This window comes from Rhinoderma darwinii, chromosome 3 (assembly GCF_050947455.1).
Source record: "Rhinoderma darwinii isolate aRhiDar2 chromosome 3, aRhiDar2.hap1, whole genome shotgun sequence".
Taxonomy (NCBI): domain Eukaryota; kingdom Metazoa; phylum Chordata; class Amphibia; order Anura; family Rhinodermatidae; genus Rhinoderma; species Rhinoderma darwinii.
The window spans coordinates 222686561-222709545 of NC_134689.1; positions in this window are offsets into that span (position 1 = coordinate 222686561).

Sequence of the window (22985 nt, forward strand, 5' to 3'; positions counted from 1 at the left end):
TGCCTTTATATATTTCAGTGCAAGTGTAAATATTTTGTGTACATGCTGATCTAGTAGCATACTACATATATACAATTTCCTTAGTTGAACTATCGATCTAGAATTAAATTGAGTTTTTTACATCTATTTTAAAAATTAAAACCAGCGGTTCACAGCTTGCTCCATATTCTCTTAGTTTTCTTGTCTCAGTACATTTGGTTACCATCTCAAAACATGTCCTTCGGACGTGCCCAATTTAAATGATGTGAAAAAAGCTTTTGGATGCAAGGAAGTATGTCCAAATCCAAATGAGCCATTTATATGTGTTGATAATAGTATCGTTTCTCCATTGTATATAAAGCTGCTACTATGTAACTGTACTGTTTTCTCAAGTCAGTTGTCTGCTAACGTTTGACACTCGGCCATGATGATTATATACTTTTATTTGTAGAAACACTTTGGACAAAAATGTTCTTTCAACTTTTTTGATGTTGTACTCTCGTTAGTTTCTTCACATAATAGCACACACATACATCCCACTGATAAATCCACATCAACTATCTAGTCAGCAGAGGTATAATTTTGCATCTTTGTAGTCTTGTTACCTTTTTGATCTTTTTAAATATTTTTTAACTTTTTTTTACTTTATGCAGATTGAAAAAAATCTGCTGCTACCTGAAAATCATAAACAACTAGTTGTTAGATGTGTTATCGTGTATTGATCTTTATTTAGTGCATCATAACAAAGTACCACAAAGGCTTCGTTTATATCTGGGTCGGGGTCCCGTTCTGACGTTGTGTCTGAGGTTTCCGTCAGAACGGGACCCTGAGCAGACACAAACGGAAACCATGGGCACTGGATCCGTCACCATTGAAATCAATGGTGATGGAAACGGAAACCTCTGGTTTCCGTTGGTGTCAGGTTTGTGTCTGCTCAGGGTCCCGTTATGATGGAAACCTCTGACGGAATATCAGAATGGGACCCCAACTCAGATCTGAACTAAGCCTTAGTTAAAAGTTAAAAAAAAACAAAAAAATAGAAAAATCCTATTAAATTATAAATAAATAAATAACCCTCTATTCTCACCAGTGATTTGATGAGCCCTGCCACTGGCATGTTATATATTAGAATAACAGTCAGACAGTGGCAGAATAAAAATAATTTCTGTTTTAGTTTTGTTTTTACGTAATTAAAAAAATTGTTTTTTAACGAGAATACATTTAGATTTTTTTTTTTCACACAATTAAAATTCAATATTTTTAAACATTGCTATATGGTAAATTTGTCGCAAAATAAAATAAGATAAAAATCTCTAATAACCCAAAAAATTTAAAATTGTACCCATTTGACCAAAATAAGTAAAACAAATCTTAAAAATTGTTCTAGTCATTAACCCCCAAAATAAAGCAACAGTCATAAAGAAAACCGAAAAGTTAAAAGGAACATATGAACAAAAGACAGTTAAAGAGGCTCTGTCACCAGATTTTGCAACCCCTATCTCCTATTGCAGCAGATCGGCGCTGCAATGTAGATTACAGTAACGTTTTTATTTTTAAAAAACGAGCATTTTTGGCCAAGTTATGACCATTTTTATATTTATGTAAATGAGGCTTTCTAAAGTACAACTGGGCGTGTTTAAAGTTAAAGTACAACTGGCCGTGTATTATGTGTGTACATCTGGGCGTGTATTGTGTATGTACATCTGGGCGTTTTTACTTATTTTACTAGCTGGGCGTTGTGAATAGAAGTGGATGATGCTGACGAATCAGCATCATCCACTTCTCTTCACAACGCCCAGCTTCTGGCAGTGCACAGACACACAGCGTGTTCTCGAGAGATCACGCTGTAACGTCACTCACTTCGTGCCCCAGGTCCTGCATCGTGTCGGACGAGCGAGGACACATCGGCACCAGAGGCTACATTTGATTCTGCAGCAGCATCGGCGTTTGCAGGTAAGTCGATGTAGCTACTTACCTGCAAACGCTGATGCTGCTGCAGAATCAACTGTAGCCTCTGGTGCCGATGTGTCCTCGCTCGTCCGACACGATGCAGGACCTGGGGCAGGAAGTGACGTCACAGCGTGATCTCTCGAGAACATGCTGTGTGTCTGTGCACTGCCAGAAGCTGGGCGTTGTGAAGAGAAGTGGATGATGCTGATTCATCAGCATCATACACTTCTATTCACAACGTCCAGCTAGTAAAAGAAGTAAAAACGCCCAGATGTACATACACAATACACGCCCACTTGTACATAACTTTAAACACGCCCAGTTGTACTTTAGAAAGCCTCATTTGCATAAATATAAAAATGGTCATAACTTGGCCAAAAATGCTCGTTTAAAAAAAACAAAACTTTACGCTTATCTACATTGCAGCGCCGATCTGCTGCAATAGGAGATAGGGGTTGCAAAATCTGGTGACAGAGCCTCTTTAAGCATTAAAAGGTACACCAAATGCTGGGGCTCACATGGCTTCAAATCTATCCTGTATGTCTGAAAAGAGTGGTAATAAACAGTGCAAGGACATATGGTGATATACATGTCTCTACCCGGAAGCCAATATTGTCGCTCTGGACTCAAGTTATCTGTTCCCTATTTGGTGGAACTTGTAACTCACTGTTCCTGTACACAGCAGGGCATTACCTGGGTGAAACTAGTGTGATGAAGGAGGCCTCTTGGAGCTAGCCAGTATCTAGGTACAGTCTTCCTGGCCTAAAAATGTATCTAAACAGTGATTTAGTACGTACCCTCCTCCCCCCAAAAGAACAAATACAACTGATAAGGTTAAGTACCTCAACACAAGAAGATACACAATTGTTTCTAGGAGAAATTGGGATTTTCTATGATATATTGTGAGTAATGTAATGCACATAACTGCACTACTTACAAGTTTTAAACAAAATATGAAAGCAAAACAGGGCGGCAATACATTATCTGTTTTTGGAAGAAAATAATCAATCCAAATACACTTTACTTACAGATTAACAAATGTGAAGTGTAATGTTTAGCAGTGTTAACTTTATCAGCACGATTTTTTTTCAAAGAGTAATGATTTTTGTTGAGTAGACCATTTTTCAGGCAGTGATTCAAAGCAATTTAAAATTATTGTACTATTGATATTTTGCTTGAATATTTGCAAGCTAATAAATGCAGTTCTCTTTTTTTTTGTGGCATCAGATTTCAGATGCATTGAGGGCATAATGTAATCTATTCCTTTTTTAACCAAATAATTCGAATTTTGAAATTGTGTTATATACAGTGGAAAACTAATAAGGTAAGATGTAAAATCAAGAAGGCAAAGTTGTAGCTTCATATAATAAAACATAGAATTTCATAGTTGAAAATAAATGCTTGGTTTATCCGGTGGGGTGGTTAACCCCTTCATGCACCTATTAGGTCAGGATGCGGGGGGTGATGTTTGAAGCGCGTTCACGCACTGAGCGCGCTGAATATGCTGCAGGTGTTGGCTGTATTTTACAGCAGACACCCGGGTCTAACAGCCGGAAGCAGCGATCGCGCTATTCCTGGCTGTTTAACCCCTCAAATGCTCTGGTCAGTCGTGACCGCAGCATCTGAGGCATTGAAAAGAGGGTCAGCTTATCGCACCCCCCTTGTTTCACTAACTGGGCGTTGTGGAGAAAAGTGTATGACGCTGACAAATCAGTGACCAGTCAGCATCATGCACTCCTCTCCATTCATTTACACAGCAGCATCACATTCTTACTAGAACGATGTGCAGCCACATACACAAGTGTCCAGATAATGAATACACATGACCTCCAGCCTGGACGTCATGTCATGTGTATTCAGAATCCTGACACTTCTGAATCTTTTCTGTGAGATTGCAGCAAGCCACGCGTAATCTCGCGAGATTACGAGGTAAACGAGATTTTGTTTCCCTTGCTGGAAATCTCACAGAAAAGATTCAGAAGTGTCAGGATTCTGAATACACATGACGTCCAGGCTGGAGGTCATGTGTATTCATTATCAGGACACTTGTGTATGTGGCTGCACATCGTTCTTCTAATAAGAACACTATATGCTGTGTAAATGAATGGAGAGGAGTGCATGATGCTGATAGGTCACTGATTCGTCAGCATCATACACTTTTCTCCACAACGCCCAGTTAGTAAAACAAGTAAACACGCCCAGTTAAAAACACGATACACGCCAGGTTGGACATACGAAAAAAACCACGCCCAGTTGTCAATTTCAAAGCTCATTTGCATATATATAAAATAGCTCATAACTTGGCCAAAAATGAACGTTTTTTTAAAAAAAAAACACGTTACTGTTATCTACATTGCAGCGCTGATCACATGCAATAGGCGATAGGAATTTGAGAATCTGGTGACAGAGCCTCTTTAAAGAGGCTCTGTCACCAGATTTTGCAACCCCTATCTGCTATTGCAGCAGATAGGTGCTGCAATGTAGATTACAGTAACGTTTTTATTTTTAAAAAACGGGCATTTTTGGCCAAGTTATGATCATTTTTGTATTTATGCAAATGAGGCTTGCAAAAGTACAACTGGGCGTGTTGAAAAGTAAAAGTACAACTGGGCGTGTATTATGTGTGTACATCGGGGCGTTTTTACTTCTTTTACTAGCTGGGCATTCTGACGAGAAGTATCATCCACTTCTCTGCAGAACGCCCAGCTTCTGGCAGATCACGCTGTGACGTCACTTCCCCAGGTCCTGCATCGTGTCAGACGAGCGAGGACACATCGGCACCAGAGGCTACAGTTGATTCTGCAGCAGCATCGGCGTTTGCAGGTAAGTAGCTACATCGACTTACCTGCAAACGCCGATGCTGCTGCAGAATCATCTGTAGCCTCTGGTGCCGATGTGTCCTCGCTCGTCTGAGACGATGCAGGACCTGGGGAAGTGACGTCACAGCGTGATCTGCCAGAAGCTGGGCGTTCTGAAGAGAAGTGGATGATACTTCTCGTCAGAACGCTCAGCTAGTAAAAGAAGTAAAAACGCCCCGATGTACGCACATAATACACGCCCAGTTGTACTTTTACTTTTCAACACGCCCAGTTGTACTTTTGCAAGCCTCATTTGCATAAATACAAAAATGCTCATAACTTGGCCAAAAATGCTCGTTTTTTAAAAATAAAAACGTTACTGTAATCTACATTGCAGCGCCTATCTGCTGCAAAAGCAGATAGGGGTTGCAAAATCTGGTGACAGAGCCTCTTTAAGTATCAGAGCCCATTTTTCAAATCTGACATATTTCACTTTATGTGGTAATAACGTCGGAATGCTTAAACCTATCCAAGCAATTCTGAGATTGTTTTCTCGTGACATATAGGGCTTCATGTTCATGATAAAATTTGGTCGATATATTCAGTGTTTATTGGTGAAAAATATCAAAATTTAGAGAAAATCTTGAAAAAATAGAATTTTTCAGAATTTAAATGTATCTGCTTGTAAAACAGACGGTTATACCACCCAAAATAGTTACTAGTTCACATTTCCCATAAGTCTACTTTAGATTGGCATAGTTTTTTGAGCATGCTTTTATTTTTCTTGGACGTTACAAGGCTTAGAACATAAACAGCAATTTCTCATATTTTTAAGAAAATTTCAAAAGCCTTTTTTTTAAAGGTACCTCTTCAGTTCTGAAGTGGCTTTGAGGGGCCTATGTATTAGAAACCCTGATAAAACACCCCATTTGAAAAACTAGACCCCTCAAAGTATTCAAAACAGCATTTAGAAAGTTTTTTTTAACCCTTCAGGCATTTCACAAGAATTAAATTCTTGCTGAATTTCAATTTTATTTTTTTTGTGTAACACAGAAGGTTTTACCAGAGAAATACTACTAAATATGTATTGTCAAGATTCTGCAGTTTTTAGAAATGTCCCACATGTGGCTCTAGTGTGCTCGTGGACTAAAACACAAGCCCTAGAAGCAAAGAAGCACCTAGTGCATTTTGAGGCCTCTTTTTATTAGAATATATTTTAGGCAGCATGCCAGGTTTGAAGAGGTGTTGAGGTGCCAAAACAGTAGGAATCCCCCAATAGTGACCCCATTTTGGAAACTGCACCCCTCAAGGAATTCATTTATGGTTGTTGTTACCATTTTGACCGCACAGTTTCTTCACAGCACCTATTTGAATTGGGCTGTGAAATTTAAAAAATGAAATTTTTTCCAATAAGATGTCATTTGTGATCAAAATTTCTTTTTTCCACAGGGAACAAAATACCCCATTTTGTTGCCCAATTTGTCCTTAGTGCGGCAATACCCCATTTGTGGTGATAAACTGCCGTTTGGGCCCATGGGAAGGCTCAGAAGGAAAGGAGCGCCATGTGTTTGTTGGAGTCCAGATTTTGGTGGATTGGTTTTCGGGTGCCATGTCGCATTTGCAGAGCCCCAGAGGTATCAAAGCAATAGAAACCCACCAGAAGTGACCCCATTTTGGAAACTACACCCCTCAAGGAATTCAAATATGGTTGATGTTACAATTTTGCCTGCACAGTTTTTTCACAGCACCTATTTGAATTGGGCTGTGAAATGAATAAAATGTCATTTGTTCCAATAAGATGTAATTTTTTTAATCAAAATTTCTTATTTTCACAGGGAACAAAATACCCCATTTTGTTGCCCAATTTCTCCTGAGTGCAGCAATACCCCATTTGTGGCGATAAACTGCCGTTTGGGCCCATGGGAGGCCTCAGAAGGGAAGAAGCGCTGTGTGTTCTTTGGAGTGCAGATTTTGCTGGTTTGGTTTTCGGGTGCCATGTCGCATTTGCAGAGCCCCAGAGGTATCAAAGCAATGGAAACCCACCAGAAGTGACCCCATTTTGGAAACTACACCCCCAAAGGAATTAATTTATTGGTAATGTGACCATTTAGACACCATAGTTTCTTCACAGAACTTATTTGAATTGGGCTGGGAATTTAAAAAATATATATTTTTTCCAATAATATGTGGTTTTAGCTCAAAAATTCTTATTTTCACAAGAAATAAAATATTACATTTTGTTGCCCAATTTGCCCTGAGTGCGGTAATACCCCATTTGTGGTGATAAACTGCCGTTTGGGCCCATGGGAGGGCTCAGATGGAAAGGAGCGCTATTTGTTCTTTGGAGTTTAGATTTTGCTGGATTGTTTTTTGGGTGCCATGTCGCATTTGCAGAGCCCCAGAGGTATCAAAGCAATGGAAACCCACCAGAAGTGACCACATTTTGGAAACTACACCCCTCAAGAAATTCATTTATGGGTGTTGTGACCATTTTGACCCCATAGTTTTTTCACAGAACTTATTTGAATTGGGCTGGGAATTAAAACAAAATTAATTTTTTTCAATAATATGTAGTTTTGGCTGAAAATTTCTTATTTTCACAAAAAATAAAATACCCCATTCTGTTGCGCAATTTGTCCAGAGTGCAGCAATACCCCATTTGTGGGGATAAACTGCCGTTTGGGCCCATGGGAGGGCTCAGAAGGAAAGGACCACCATTTGGCCTACTGGGGATTTTCTGGTGTGAAGTCATGTATGCAGAAGCCCCTGAGGTACCAGTACAGTTGAAACCCGCAAGAAGTGACCCCGTTTTAAAAACTACATCCTTGAGGCATTCATCTAGAGGTGTAGTGAGCATTTTGACCGGAGACATACACCCCATAAACTGTAATGTTGGTTCTCACGGGTATGGCAATACCCTCAATGTGGCTGTTATCAGCTGCCTGGGCACAAAGCAGGGCTCAGAAGGGAAAGATGAGGGGGATAAGCTTTGCAGAGTACATCAGGGTAAGTAAAATTGGGGTAAATTATAAACCAAGGGATGTATGATAAATTTTAAAACACTCTTTCATACAGAGCTCTGGTTTTTCGGGACATGCATCACATTGATATATTGTGTCCTCCCTTATCCCCCTCTTATAGCAGACTTTGCACCTCTTTTGACTTTTTCCCTTCTTGCCAGTTTGGGGAACTTCTCCTGGAAAGTGTTGCCCTTGTACGATGCGTGTGGCCTCGCTTCCAGAAGTACTGGGTACCCCCCCTTCCTGGTCCCTAAAGATTAGGTTCTTGATAACCACCTCTTGAAATTCCAGGAAAGTTCCCCTCTGGCCTGTACATCGACGTAGCACGTACACATTGTACAAAGCCATCGGTATGATGTGCACGGCCAGCTTCTCATACCACACCGCATGGCGCTGTAGGGCTTCAGGACTTGATCTGACAAGTCCACCCCTCCCATGTACCTATTGTAGTCCAGGATGCAGTCTGGTTTGGGGGTCTCTGTACTGGTACCTCCTACTGGTACATGGGTACTGGTGTGGCATCTCTCTTGTCTTGTACTTGACACACAATATGTTGCTGCTGGAATGTGCCCTGCTCTCACCCCTTCTTGTTTGCCGAAGCAGAGTCTTAGGGAGGCCTCTCAGATTTCTTCTAGCAGTGCCGCATGCCGCAGGACTTCTGGAAGTGAGGCAGTTGAAGAGTGGGATGCTGGTATAAAAATTATCCAGGTAGAGGTGGTAACCCTGGTCCAGCAGTGGGTGCACCAAATCCCACACAATTTTTGCATTAACTCCCAGTAAAGGGGGGGGGGCATTATGGGGGTTGACTACTGGTGTCCTTCCCTTTATATATCCTAAATCTGTAGGTATACCCTGATGCACTCTCACACAGCTTATACATCTTCACGCCATACCTTGCCTTCTTACCCGGCAGGTACTCGCGGAATTGAACCCTCCCTCTAAAATCTACCAAGGACTCATCAATAGAAATACACTTCTTGGGGGTGTATTCTTGGGAAAACCGGGCACTGAAACGGTCTAATAGGGGTCTCCGTTTATACAAACGGTCAAAACTGGGGTCATCTCGGTGTGGGCACGGCTCATTATCAGTATAATGTAAGAAGTGAAGTATTGCCTAATTTATTTATTTTTTTAGGTTCCAGTTCAGTTCTGAAGTTGCTTTGAGGGATCTATATATTATAGACCCCTATGAAACACTCCATTTTAGAAACTAGACCCCTCAAAGTATTCACAACAGCATTTAGAAAGTTTATGAACCCTTTAGGTGTTTCACGGGAATTTAGAGCAAAGTAGAGGTGAAATTTACATATTTTTTTGTCAGAAAATCCTCTTTATACCATTTTATTTATAACACAAAAGGTTTTATCAGAGAAACGCAACTCAATACTTATTGCCCAGATTCTGCAGTTTTGAGAAATATCCCACATGTGGCACTAGTGCGGTAATGGACTGAAGCACCGGCCTCCGAAGCAAAGGAGCACCTAGTGGATTTTGAGCCCTCCTTTTTATTAGGCACCATGTCCGGTTTGAAGAGGTCTTGTGGTGCCAAAACAGTGGAAAACCCCAAAAAGTGACCCCATTTTGGAAACTAGACCCCTTGAGGAATCCATTGCAGTTTTCATGGGGGTGCATGTGACTTTTTGATCAGTTTTTATTCTTTTTTAAGTGGCGTGGTGACTAAAAAACAGCCATTCTATTATTGTTTTTTTATTCTATTTTTTTTACAGTGTTCACCGTGCGCTATAAATGACATATTCACTTTATTCTGCGGGGCGATACGATTACGGCGATACCATATGTTTATAGTTTTTTTTGTCTTATGGCGTTTGCACAATAAAATACTTTTTGTAAAAAATCATTTACTTTTTGTGTTGCCTTATTCTAAGAGCCATAACTTTTTTATTTTTCCATCAAGAAAGCCGTGCGAGGACTTATTTTTTGCTTAACGAACTGTCATTTACAATTTTTAGGTACATGCGACTTTTTGATCTCTTTTTATTCCATTTTTTCTGAGGTGAAGTGACCAAACAATTGTAATTCTGGTACGGTTTATTATTATTTTCTTTTACGGCGTTTACCGCGCGGGATAAATAACGAAATAATTTTGTAGTTCAGGCCGTTACGGACGCGGCGATACCAATTATGTATAGTTTATTTGTTTATTTATATATTTTTGTTAATAATAAAGGACTGATAAGGGAAAAGGGGGGATTTTTACTTTTATTACTTTTAAAACTTTTATTTTCTTATTTTTACACATCTTTTTGTAACTTTTTTTTTAACTTTATTACTTTGTCCCACTAGGGGACTTGAGGGCAGGAGGCCCTGATCTCTATTCTAATACACTGCACTACATGCGTAGTGCAGTGTATTAGAGCTGTCAGCTACTCACTGACAGCAAGCATTGTTTGGTGTCCGGTTGCCATAGTCACCATCGCCAGCCGCTATCGTGTAGCAGGTTGGCGATTGTAGCTTAACCCCTAAAAAGCCGGGATTGCTATTGAACACGGCTTTTAAGGGCTTAATCAGCGGGGACACAGCGATCGTTCTCCGCTGTAGGAGCTGCGGCAGCTGCTGTACGAGACAGCAGCTGTCACAGCTCCTGCATGTGTCGGGAGGACGGCCGAAATGGCCGTTACTCCCGCGACGTAATATTCCGTCGCTGAGCGCGAACGTATTGGTTAGCGCGATGGAATATTACGTCGCTGAGCGCGAAGGGGTTAAAGAAGGTTTCTACCCAAAACAATATTGCCCATACATTAGTGAATCAATAATTAGATAGATAGCCATTTACTAAGTAAATAAAACAACGATCAAACTTTGGCTGTTGCTCTAATTTGTGTTTTACTAATGTATTGCATGTTTACATCCTTAAGGCCCTGTTCACACAGAGTTTTTTTGCAGGCAGAAAATTCTGCCTGGAAGAATCAAGTTTTTTTTGTAGTAGTTTTGCACCTCAGGCGTTTTTTGACGTGTTTTTTTGCCGCAATTTATGCCTCCTATTTTTGCTGCGTTTTTTTTTTACCTCTTTGTTCATCAGGCAGAGGAAATAACCACAAGCATTTTGTGCCAAAAAAACATATAAAAAATGGCAGCAAAAAATTTTTTTTTCCGTCGTCCATTGATTTCAATTGGGTTTTTGAGGCGGGAAAACGCCTCAAGATAGGGCATGTTGCTTCTTATTCCCACGAGCGTTCGGAGTGGCATTTTGACACTGTGTCAGGTGTCTACTTTCAGAAAATATGTAGGTACAGGGTTTTAGTATGAATATTACGCTGTGTGTCTGTGAACTGCCAGAAGCTGGGTGGTAACGAAGAGAAGTGGATGATGCTGATTCGTCAGCATCATACACTTCTATTCACAACGCCCAGCTAGTAAAACAAGTAAAAACGCCCAGATGTACATACACAATACACGCCCAGTTGGACATAATTTTAAACACGCCCAGTTGTACTTAAGAAAGGCTCATTTGCATAAATATAAAAATGGCCATAACTTGGCCAAAAATGCTCGTTTTTTAAAAAAAAACAACGTTACTGTTATCTACATTGCAGCGCCGATCTGCTGCAATAGGAGATAGGGGTTTGAAAATCTGGTGACAGAGCCTCTTTAAGCCTCTTTTATCTTACAAAGGCGGACATTAGCTCCATAATAGGAAATTCACAGATTCGCTCATCTCTAGTTTTCAGTAACTTGAATAGGGCAAGTTATTCAAATGTATAGAATAGATTAGACAATCTGTAACATCTGCTTATGCTGCTGTCTTTGTCCGTCCTCCTTGTTGTGGTGATGATGCTCATCTATGCAGTATGCCATGATTGGTAGAGTACAAAACAACACCATCACTTTCCACCATTATCAATTCACATGGAAGCATTTTCTATAATTTTACTATTGTGACACATATGGTATGTCCACTTGAAGGTTGGAAGTAAGCTTTTAGTTTTTGGATTTTGTCTTAAATAAATACACTCCTCAATACTGAAATTGCAACATAATGGACGGCAAGCCGTACGGTTATGCAAATCGGGGAAGTAGCAGGTGTCGCTAAAATCTGCAAATTATCAAATTTTCAATCACCCAGCTCCAATCTGTGGCATGTGGGAGGGGCATAAAAGCCAGATTGAAAGCAAAGGTTTTAGCCACATGAAACCACAAAAATTGGATCAAGTGGTGTTTGATGATTGTGCGATGCCTCCTGTTCGTCGACGTGCCAGTTATCAACACTTGTCGCAAACTGAGAGGGACAGAATCCTTGAACTGAGAGCAGATCGCCATGTGCCTAGATTGAGATGTCCAAGGAAAGGTGTATGGGCAGCACAGTAGAACAAAACCTCCAGGGCATACGGGTGCAAGCCTCCAGGGATCTGACTTGTAAATCCCCAATGGTATACAAATGTAAGGAGAAAGAGGCAGCACTCCAAAGGTCAAAATATAAGAAGTTTATTCACCCATCAGTGAAAAAGGTGCAACATTTCAACTGCTCACTGCAGCTTGACAAAGGCTACATTGAGCAGCTGAAACGTTGCACCTTTTTCACTGATGGTTGAATAAACTTCTTATATTTTGACCTTTGGAGTGCTTCCTCTTTCTCCTTCCATAGGTTGAGATGTCAGCACTGTTCACCATTGCATGTTCCACAGGTTAGGAGAACAACAACAAACGGGAATGACAGCAAGAGGTGCGCAGAGGCAAACAAACGGACAGTCTGATTTGAAGAATGGCGCATAGTGATCCATTCTGTACTGCAAGTGAGATTGGACGTAACATCCCAAGCCTAGGGCGGCAACCAGTGTCAACGCAAACCATCAGAAGGCATTTGCATGACACTGAGCTACGAGCCAGACGTACAGGTGTTCCATTGACCACACGCCACCGCTCTCAAAAGCCATAATGGTGCAGAGCAAGATGTCAATAAAAGCTGGAATGGAGGTATAGCCTCTTAAGTGATGATTCCCTCTTTTGTCTTGGACGCAATGCTAGCCAGAGATTGGTCTGGAGACCACATGGTCAACGCCATGAAGAGGCCTTCACAAGGGAACATCACATCGGTCCTACTCCCGGGATTATGGTGTGGGTTGGCATAATGTACATTAGCCGGACCTCTCTTGACTTCATTTCAGGTACACTATCAGTTACACAGAAGCCGTTTTTCAACAGGAAAATGCCAGGCCGCATGTTGCTTGTGCTACTGTCAGCAGCCTATGTGGCCTAAATATGCTACTGTGGGCTGCAGCGTCTCCGGACTGGTTTCCCATCGGGGGCATCTGGGACATAATTGGCCGGCAATTGCAGAGGGAGCTGCCAGAAGCCAATCTTCGTGATTTGCGTGCCCAAGTGCATTCAGCGTGGCAAAACATTCCTCAGACAACCATTAATAACATCATTGATAGCATGCCTAGGCGTGTAAGTGCGTGTATTTCTGCGCATGGCACTCATATTTGATACTAAATAAAATTAAGATGTTTAGAATATTTTGTTTCCTTTTTTTTTATCATTTGCATAATATTAACATGTCTATCCATCCTGTGATTTCCACAATTCCAGAACTTTTCCTTCTTGGTCTTGCAATTTCAATGTTGAGGAGTGTATATAAACCAGGGGTGTCTACTTTTGCTTCCATTTTTGTAAAAATTATTTTTACTACTCCTTCATACTTTTAAGGCTATGTTCACACGGGGTATTTTGCAGGAGGAATATCTGCCTCAAAATTCAGTTTGGAAGTTTGAGGCAGATATTCCTCTCCCTGCACGCCGATTTTCGCTGCGATTTTCGCGGCGTTTTTCGCCCGCGGCCATTGAGTGCCTCCCATTGAGTGCCTCCCATTGAAGTCAATGGGAGGTCAGAGGCGGAAGCGCCCAAAGATAGGGCATGTCGCTTCTTTTTCCCGCGAGGCAGTTTTACTGCTCGCGGGAAAAAGACGCCGACGCCTCCCATTGAAATCAATGGGAGGCGTTCTCGGGCCGTTTTTGCCGAGTTTTGCGACGCGGTTTCCGCGTCAAAAAACTCGGCAAAATACTCCGTGTGAACATAGCCTAAGTGAGTTAAATTCTGTAATTTTTCTGTTATTTTCTAAACATGATCATTGTTAATAGATTTTAAACATAAAGCAACTTTTTTTTTCCCTTCAGACAACCGTGTAGAGTGCTAACATTAACCATACTTTTGTGTTCAAGTTTACTAATTTTTGATTTATGATTTCAGCTGGTAACATTCACACATTTGTGTTTGTTCTTTTGGAGGATATTATATTACTTGTTTTTTTTAACTCTTCTTTTACTACAGTAAAATATTGTGGTGGTTGGGGACAAAGAGACAATAAGTTTTTTCTACTGATAAAAAAACCAAAACACACAACAGCAGCCAAAAACCTTATACATAAAGAATTAAATCTGGAAGAGTGGCATTATTTCTTGAAGAAAGCAACCATGTTTTTCTAATCCCATACCACCCTTTTAACTATTTATAGGTCTTCAACCTGTGACTTTCCAGCTGTTGTAATAAAGTAAGTCCCAGCATGACATGACATTTATGGCATACAGGGACCTGTAGTTTCACAACAACTGAAAGTCATAGTTTGCAGACAACTGATATAAATGTATAAAGCATATGCACTGCTCACTTTAAATGGGGTTTCCAGCTTCATGTAATTAAAGAATGTTCATTATATAAAGTAATGAGTCTTTCCTTGTGTTTCAGTTCCTCACCATCTTTAAGATCTTCATATCTAATGCTTCTCACAGTAGAGTGTCTGAAACGATGTATCCAGTTTACAATATATAGATGTGTCCACCCTTAATTCTTCTTGAATTGCATTAAGTTATGCAATTTGTCATGATACCAAGAACTCCCATGAAATTATTTATTTCTTTGCCCATTTTTAATGGGGATCTTGCACATGTAAATGATATTTATTTGCTCACCGAGAGTCTATTATACAAAATGCAGGCTCCGTTCGGCTTCCACGTGCAGTCACGTGGTCTATAAACTGTCTCGTCGATTCACACAGCGTCTTATGTGTGGACCAGAAGCCAGTTTCTCTATGTAAGTCTATGAGAATGTCATAGACTTACATCAGAGGCTCCGTTAGGCACCTCCGTCGCAGATCCAATGAGAAATGCTGGACAAAACAGCGCAGCCTGCTGCACTTTTTTGTCCGGTAAAACAATGGAACACGATAATGGAACCCATAAAAGTTAGTGGGTTCTGACAGTAGCTGTTGGTGCCCGTCATACAACAGATTTGGCGCTTCCCGGTTTTTCATTGTTCTGCTTCTATGATGGAGCAGAACAGCAGAAAACTAGAAAACAGATGTGAACGAAGTCTTAGAGAGAACGTAAGGGAGGACCCAACTGTAGCAAACTTGGGAAAAGATTGTGCTGCCGCTGATGATGCATACAGTTTACAGATGATTTATTAGACCAGATACAATTCTACCCACCTCTCAACTGTGAGCAGAGCTAAATCTGTCTGGGATTCAGATTATGGACAAGAATGTTTAATCCCAATTGAATATTGACATTTCCATTGAATATTTTCATCACCATTCAACTAAAATGGCAGAAATCACTTTTAAGCTCCGAGAAAATTTGAATGTGTACAAGATCGTACCTCTGTAGTGATTAGCAAGGACTATATGGAGAATGTGTGGATACAAATCCTGGAGTTGAAGACATACAACCTAATATGGTAGGGACACTTTCTGTGTTGTAAATACTTTCTTACAGTTTCATTCTCTTTGGTACTAAAATAGCATCCCTTTACAGTATTAAATCTTGGTGTAATAAAGCAGGCAAAAAAAAGTCCATATAAATCAGTCATCAGTTATCTCCAGTGGAAATGTTAAATTTCCACTCAATATTGATTGTAACTAATGAAGAGTTCTCACGCTATATTTTTAATACAACCATCCTGAGTTCTGCAGGTAATAGTTTATTGCAGAATCGAGAACTGCTATTAAATTGATTCTTCATGAAGGTCAACTACTCATATTACTGGAAAAGGAAAAAAAAAAATCTGTCAGTCAAAGTTTCCAAATAATCTGGTGACTATGACCTCATGGCTTAATTAAATTGACCTCACTTTTCAAAAACTGTTGTGTATTCACTAAAAGAACAAAATGAACAGTGAGAGCCTTGATACTAGTAATTGAATGGAAACCAGTTTGTTAACTAATGAAATTACATTTGTGGGCTTTGCGACAAATTTCCCTAGTAAATTAAGAATGTGCAGTAGAAACAGGCAAGTTAAGAAAAAAGAAAGTCACATTGTCTCATTTGCTTATTCATTCATACTTCAATGCATACTTTTGTGAAGATACCAGTTAATCTAAAACTTTTATTGGAAGCTCTGAGCTCAATAATATGCAGAGCTCATATTTTTCTTATTATATTCATCAGTAATATTACTTGGCTATGAAAATCAAAATAGGTCTCGTGGCAGTATACAAAAAATGAAACATATAAATCAATTAACCCCTTCCCTCTTTAGCCACTTTTGACCTTCCTGACAGAGCCTCATTTTTCAAATCTGACATGTTTCACTTTATGTGGTAATAACTTCGGAATGCTTTCATCTATCCAAGCGATTCTGAGACTGTTTTCTCATGACACATTGGACTTTATGTTACTGGCAAAATTTGCTCGATACATTCAGTATTTAAATGTTTAAATATATAGACTCAGCAGGTCAAATCACAGGTTAGGTGACCCTGACAAGTGTCTTAGCCCCTCCAGTCAGTGGCGTAACTACCGCGGTAGCAGCAGTAGCGGCAGCTACGGGGCCCGCGGCTTGAGGGGGCCCGTGCCGCCAGCCGACACGCCCACCCAAATGCCCGGTAGCGCCGCTAGCAGCCGTCATGGCTGCTACAGCGGTAGCGCCGCTACTGTGGGGCCCGCGCCGCCGAGCCTTACACAGGCTCTCTCATGCCTGTAGGTGTCGCTAGCACCGGAGGGGGCCCCAGTGCTAGCAGCAGCCAAATACATGTATTAGCACTGAATGGCCGGGCATATTCCGTGCCTGACCATCCAGTGCCTTACAATGACACTGATTGGCTAGCGGCGCGATGAAGGTGCTGATTGGAAGGTGCTGATTGGCGGGGCAAGCCATTCTGCCCCGCCAATCAGCGTCATTGGAGGACGCTCGTTCAGCTCCTGCAGACATGCTCAGAAGAGAGCATGTCTGCATCGCCAGTGAACAGCGTGGGAACGGGATCATGTGAGTATGTCAAGTTTATTTATTTTTTTTCCTCATAAAAATGTGAATGCCATTATCTATAATGGGGGGGTCTATCTACAGGGGGGGGTCGTCTTTATGTGGGCTATTATATATAGGGGGTCTATATGTGGGGCAGTAGCTACAGGGGGGTCTATATGTAGGGGTGTAGGCCACTATATACAGGGGGCTCTATATGTGGGCCATTATATACAGGGGGGGTCTATATGTGGGCCACTATATACAGGGGGGTCTATATGTGGGCCATTATATACAGGGGGCTCTATATGTGGGCCATTATATACAGGGGGGGTCTATATGTGGGGGTGTGGGCCACTATATACAGGGGGCTCTATATGTGGGCCATTATATACAGGGGGGTCTATATGTGGGCCACTATATACAGGGGGGGTCTATATGTGGGCCACTATATACAGGGGGGTCTATATGTGGGGCACTATATACAGGGGGGGTCTATATGTGGGCCACTATATACAGGGGGGTCTATATGTGGGGCACTATATACAGGGGGGTCTATATGTGGGTCACTAACTACAGGGGGGTCTATATGTGGGGCAGTATATGTGAGACACTATACAGGGGTGGGCTATATGTAGAGCACTATCTATAGGGGAGCTATTTTTTAGGGTACTTTCTATAGGGGTGGGCTATGTGTGGGACACTATATACAGGGGTGGGTTACCTGTGGGGCACTAGCAACAGGGTGGCTATATGTAGTGCACAGTCTACAGGGGTGGACTATATGTGGGACACTATCTACAGAGGTGGGCTATACGTGGAGCACTAACTATAGGGGAAGCTATATGTAGGGCAGCACGGTGGCTCAGTGGTTAGCACTATTGCCTTGCAGCTCTGGAGTCCATATGTGGGCACTATCTACAGGGGCTTCTATGTAGGTCACTATCTACAGGGGGCACGGTGTGTGTGTGTGTGTGTGTGTGTGTGTGTGTGTGACAGTTATATTTATATGTGTTGAGAATTTTAACTTTGTTTATAGGTGCAGAAATGTTTTAAAAGTGAGAAGCTGAAGACATCTAAATGGAAAACTGCAGAAATGGGTCATGGCCGGGAGAAATCCATCATAGATGTCTGAACCGGAGGGAGAAGAAAAGAACTAGAATCTGAGACGTCACCGGTGAGTCACTTAATGTAAATGTTTATTCTGCCTCTAATCAGTATTGTAGTCACTGTATGATCTGCAGCGAGATGATGGTGGTATGATTTTTTTTTTGTGAAACCGCATCTCCCAGCATATCCTTACCATTGTTCCGGCCATGCTGGGAGCTGTAGTTTTACGATGTACAAACCTATACGCAGTGGCGTAACTACCGCTATACAGCCGTAGCGACTTCTATGGGGCCTGCAGCATAAGGGGGCCCGTGGCACCCGCCGGCACGGCCCCCTCCCATGGCCGCAGGCTCCGCTAGCAGCCGCTATGGCTGCTACAGCGCGACGCCACTGAAGGGGTTGTTCCTACAAAAGACATGCATTCCCTATCCACAGGATAGGGGATACATGTGGGATCGCTGGGACGCCCAGCGATGAGGAGAACGGGGGACCGAAAGTCCCCCCTAAGTTCTCCATGACAAACCTCGGACTTCCGGGGTCTGTGTCGGCAGCTCCGTAGAAATGAATGGAGCGCCGGTCGCGCTTGTGTGCATGCGTGACCAGCGCTCCTTTCATTTTTATTGAACTGCGCAGACGCCGGAAGTCCGAGGTTAGTCATGGAGAACTTCAGGGGACTTTCGGTCCCCCGTTCTCCTTATCGCTGCCAGCGATCACACATGTATCCCCTATCCTGTGGAGCTGTATGGTGTTATCTACAAGGGGGGCTGTATGGCGTTATCTACAGAGGGGGTCTGTATGGCGTTATCTACAGAGGGGGTCTTTATGGCGTTATCTACAGAGGGGGTCTGTATGGTGTTATCTACAGGGGGGCTGTATGCCGTTATCTACAGAGGGGGCTGTATGGCGTTATCTACAGGGGGCTGTGTATGGTGCTATCTATAGGGGGGCGCTGTGTGGTGGAAATTATAGGGAGGCACTATCTACAAGGGGGGGGGGGTTGTGTGATACCCAGCAGAGGGGGGGCCCCAGTCAAAAGTTTGCTATGGGGCCCAGTCTTTCCTAGTTACGCCCCTGCCTCCATTATATAGTTATATCGTAGCAAGCTTCATGATATTATAGAACAATTGGAGAAACAGAAGCCAAAACGCCACAGTTAGTTTAGAAAATAATTACAAAATTTTATTGAAACATACAATATAAGATGGCATAACATAACATTTTAAAGAGATCTAAAAAATCAGTGTGGTTGCATCAAATAATTTAAATCCAGGAAAGCTTGCATATAATAGTTCTTGGTAATTGTATATACCTCACAGAGACCAAAATTAGGTATCTAGATAATAACATATGAGCATACATGTATCCTAGTTTGTGAAATAACAGACAGAGGATTTATGCAAAGCCATGTACTCCTGAGTGCCCACAGTAAGAGGATTGCATGATTTATGCCAATTATGAATAAGTCCAAAAGAGAGGGTCAAAGTCAAGGTAAGTACAAGTGGAAAGGAGGATCTAACATCTATAGTAATCTTGCAACAGAAAAAATCTGTTACGTATTACCCAGTATATATCCAAGCTTACCCATAGGGATGAATGGTGTTGTAGCCCCACACTGCGGCCTGATGTGGTAGCGCCCCAACGCGCGTTTCGCTAATATAGCTTCCTCAGGGGGTGATAGTTGAGGGTTGAGAGTGTCCGGTTTATATAACCGGGTAAAAATGATAAATGTCGATGCTCCGGTGTGCTCCCTTGTTCAGGTCTCTGGCGCATGCGCGGGAGTCTGACCTGAGCCGCGAGATCCCAGCCGTTTTTCGTCACACTCACGCCTCGCCTGTGTGCCTCCAAGGACGCGTCTCCTTTTTGCTTTTCCCACTCCGCTCTTTTCTTTTTCTTCCTCTATACCTCCGATTCCTGAGTCGCGCGTGTGGTGGTGAGTCTGGGAGCCCCGCCCCGCCGTCTTTTTGTCTCCACGCTCGGGCTGCGCCTTCTCTGTTTCCATGGACATGCGTCCTTGGAGGCACGCAGACGAGGCGTGAGCGTGACGAAAGACGGCTGGGATCTCGCGGCTCAGGTCAGACTCCCGCGCATGCGCCGGAGACCGGAACAAGGGAACACACCGGAGCATCGACATTTATCATTTTTACCCGGTTATATAAACCGGACACTCCCAACCCTCAACTATCACCCCCTGAGGAAGCTATATTAGCGAAACGCGCGTCGGGGCGCTACCACATCAGGCCGCAGTGTGGGGCTACAACACCATTCATCCCTACGGGTAACCTTGGATATATACTGGGTAATACGTAACAGATTTTTTCTGTTGCAAGATTACTATAGATGTTAGAGCCTCCTTTCCACTTGTACTTACCTTGACTTTGACCCTCTCTTCTGGACTTATTCATAATTGGCATAAATCATGCAATCCTCTTACTGTGTGGCGTTTTGGCTTCTGTTTCTCCAATTGTTCTACAGTATTTAAATGTGAAAAACACCAAAATTTAGCCTAAAATGTCAAAAATTAGCATTTTTCTCAATTTAAATGTATCTGCTTGTAAGACAGGCACTTATACCACACATAATAGTTGCTAATTAACATCCCCCACATGTCTACTTTAGATTGGCATCTTTTTTTGAACATCCTTTTATTTTTCTAGGACGTTACGAGGCTTAGAACTTTAGCAGCAATTTCTCACATTTTCAAGAAAATTTCAAAAGGTTATTTTTGCAGGGGTCAGTTCAGTTGTGAAGTGGCTTTTAGGGCCTTATATAATAGAAACCTAAAAAAAGTCACCCCATTTTAAAAACTCCACCACTCAAAGTATTCAAAACAGTATTTAGAATGTTTCTTAACCCTTTAGATGTTGCACAGGAATTAAAGCAACATAGAGGTGAAATTGACAATTTTCAATTTTTGTTGTTGCAGAAATTTATTTGTAATCAATTTTTTTGTAACACAAAGTTTTACCAGAGAAACGAAACTCAATATTTATTGCCCGGGTTCTGCAGTTTTAGGAAATATCCCAACATGTGGCTCTATTGCACTTATTGACTGAAACACAGGCCTCAGAATTAAAGGAGCACCTAGTGGATTTTGGACACTCCTTTCTATTAGAATATATTTTAGGCACAATGTCAGCTTTGAAGAGCTCTTGTGATACCAAAACAGTGGAAACCCCGCAAAAGTGACCCCATTTGGGAAGCTACACCCCTCGAGGAATTTATTTAGGGGTATAGTAAGCATTTTGACTGGACAGTTTTTTTGCAGAAATTTTTGGAAGTAGGCCATGAAAATGAAAATCGACATTCTTTCAAATAAAATGTAGGTTTAGCAATTTTTTTTTAATTTCCAAAGGGACTAAAGGAGAAAAAACACCACAACTTTTGTAGAACAATTACTCCAGAGTAAAACAATACCCCACATGTGGTCATAAATGGCTGTTTGGACACACGGCAGGGCTTAGAAGTGAAAGAGCGCCATTTGGCTTTTGGAGCTCAAATTTAGCAGGAATGGTTTGTGGAGGCAATGTCACATTTGCAGAGCCCCTGAGTGGACAAAACTACACCCCTTGAAGAATTCATCTACGGGTGTAGTGATCATTTTGACCCCACAGGTGTTTCATAGAATTTATTAGAATTGAGCAGTGAAAATAAAAACAATCCTTTTTCTTCAATAAGATGTAGCTTTAGCTCAAAATGTTTCATTTTCTCAACAAATAAAGGAAAAAAAGAACTCCAACATTCTCCCGAGTACGTCACGACACCATTTGTGGTCATAAACTGCTGTTTGGGCACGCGGCAGGGCTCAGAAGAGAAGGAGCGGCATTTGGCTTTTGGAGCACAGATTTTGCTGGATTGTTTCTTGACACCATGTCGCTTTTGCAAAGCCCCTAAGGTACCAGTACAGTGGAAATTACACAAAAGGGACTCCATTTGTGATACTACACCCCTTTAGGAATTAATCTAGGGGTGTAGTGAGCATTTTGACCCCACAGCTGTGTCAAAGATTTTGTTGGAATTGGGCAGTGAAAATAAAAATTACATTTTTTTCCAATAAGACGTAGCTTTAGTGCAAAATTTTTCATTTTCTCAAAAAATAAAGCAGAAAAAAACCCCAACATTTGTTAAGCAATTATGGCAATACCCCATATGTGGTTATAAACTAATTTTTGGCCACACGGCAGGGAAGGAGAGCCATTTGGCTTTCGGACTACTTTGCTGGATTGGTTTCTGGTCACTATGTAGCATTTGCAAAACCCCTGTGGAAACCCCCCAAAAGTGACCCCCATTTTGGAAACTACATGCCTCAAGGTATTCACCTAGGGGTGTAGTGAGCATGTTAACCCCGCAGGTTTTTTCCATAAATAAATGCGCTGCGTATGGTGCAAAGTAAACATTTTCATTTTTCCCCAGAATTGCCAATTCAGTGGCAAGTATGTCGTGCCCAGCTTATGCCACTGGAGACACACACCCCAAAAATTGTTAAAAGGGTTCTCCCGGGTATGGCGGTGCCATATATGTGGAAGTAAACTGCTGTTTGGGCACGCTGTAGGGATCAGATGGGTGGGAGCGCCATTTGGCTTTTGGAGCGTGGATTTTGCTTGGTGGTAGTTTTGTTTGGAGTTTTACTGGTGTTTCAGTTTATAATGTGGGGCATATGTAAGCTGGGCAGAGTACATCAGGGGCATAGTCAGGGGGTATAATAATAGGGTTAACAATAAAATGATCCATAGATGTGTGTTACGCTGTGAACCAATCATTTCTGCACAGGCCGGTGTCGCACTGATAAACGGTGTCTTTACTTATCCCCCTTTTGGTCCACACTCCGCATCTTTGCAGTTTGGGGAATTTTGCTAGGAAGTGTTGTCCTGGTATAATACGAGCACCGTCGCTTCTAGCAGATATGTTTGGGCCTCCCTTCCTGGTTCCCTAATTTTAG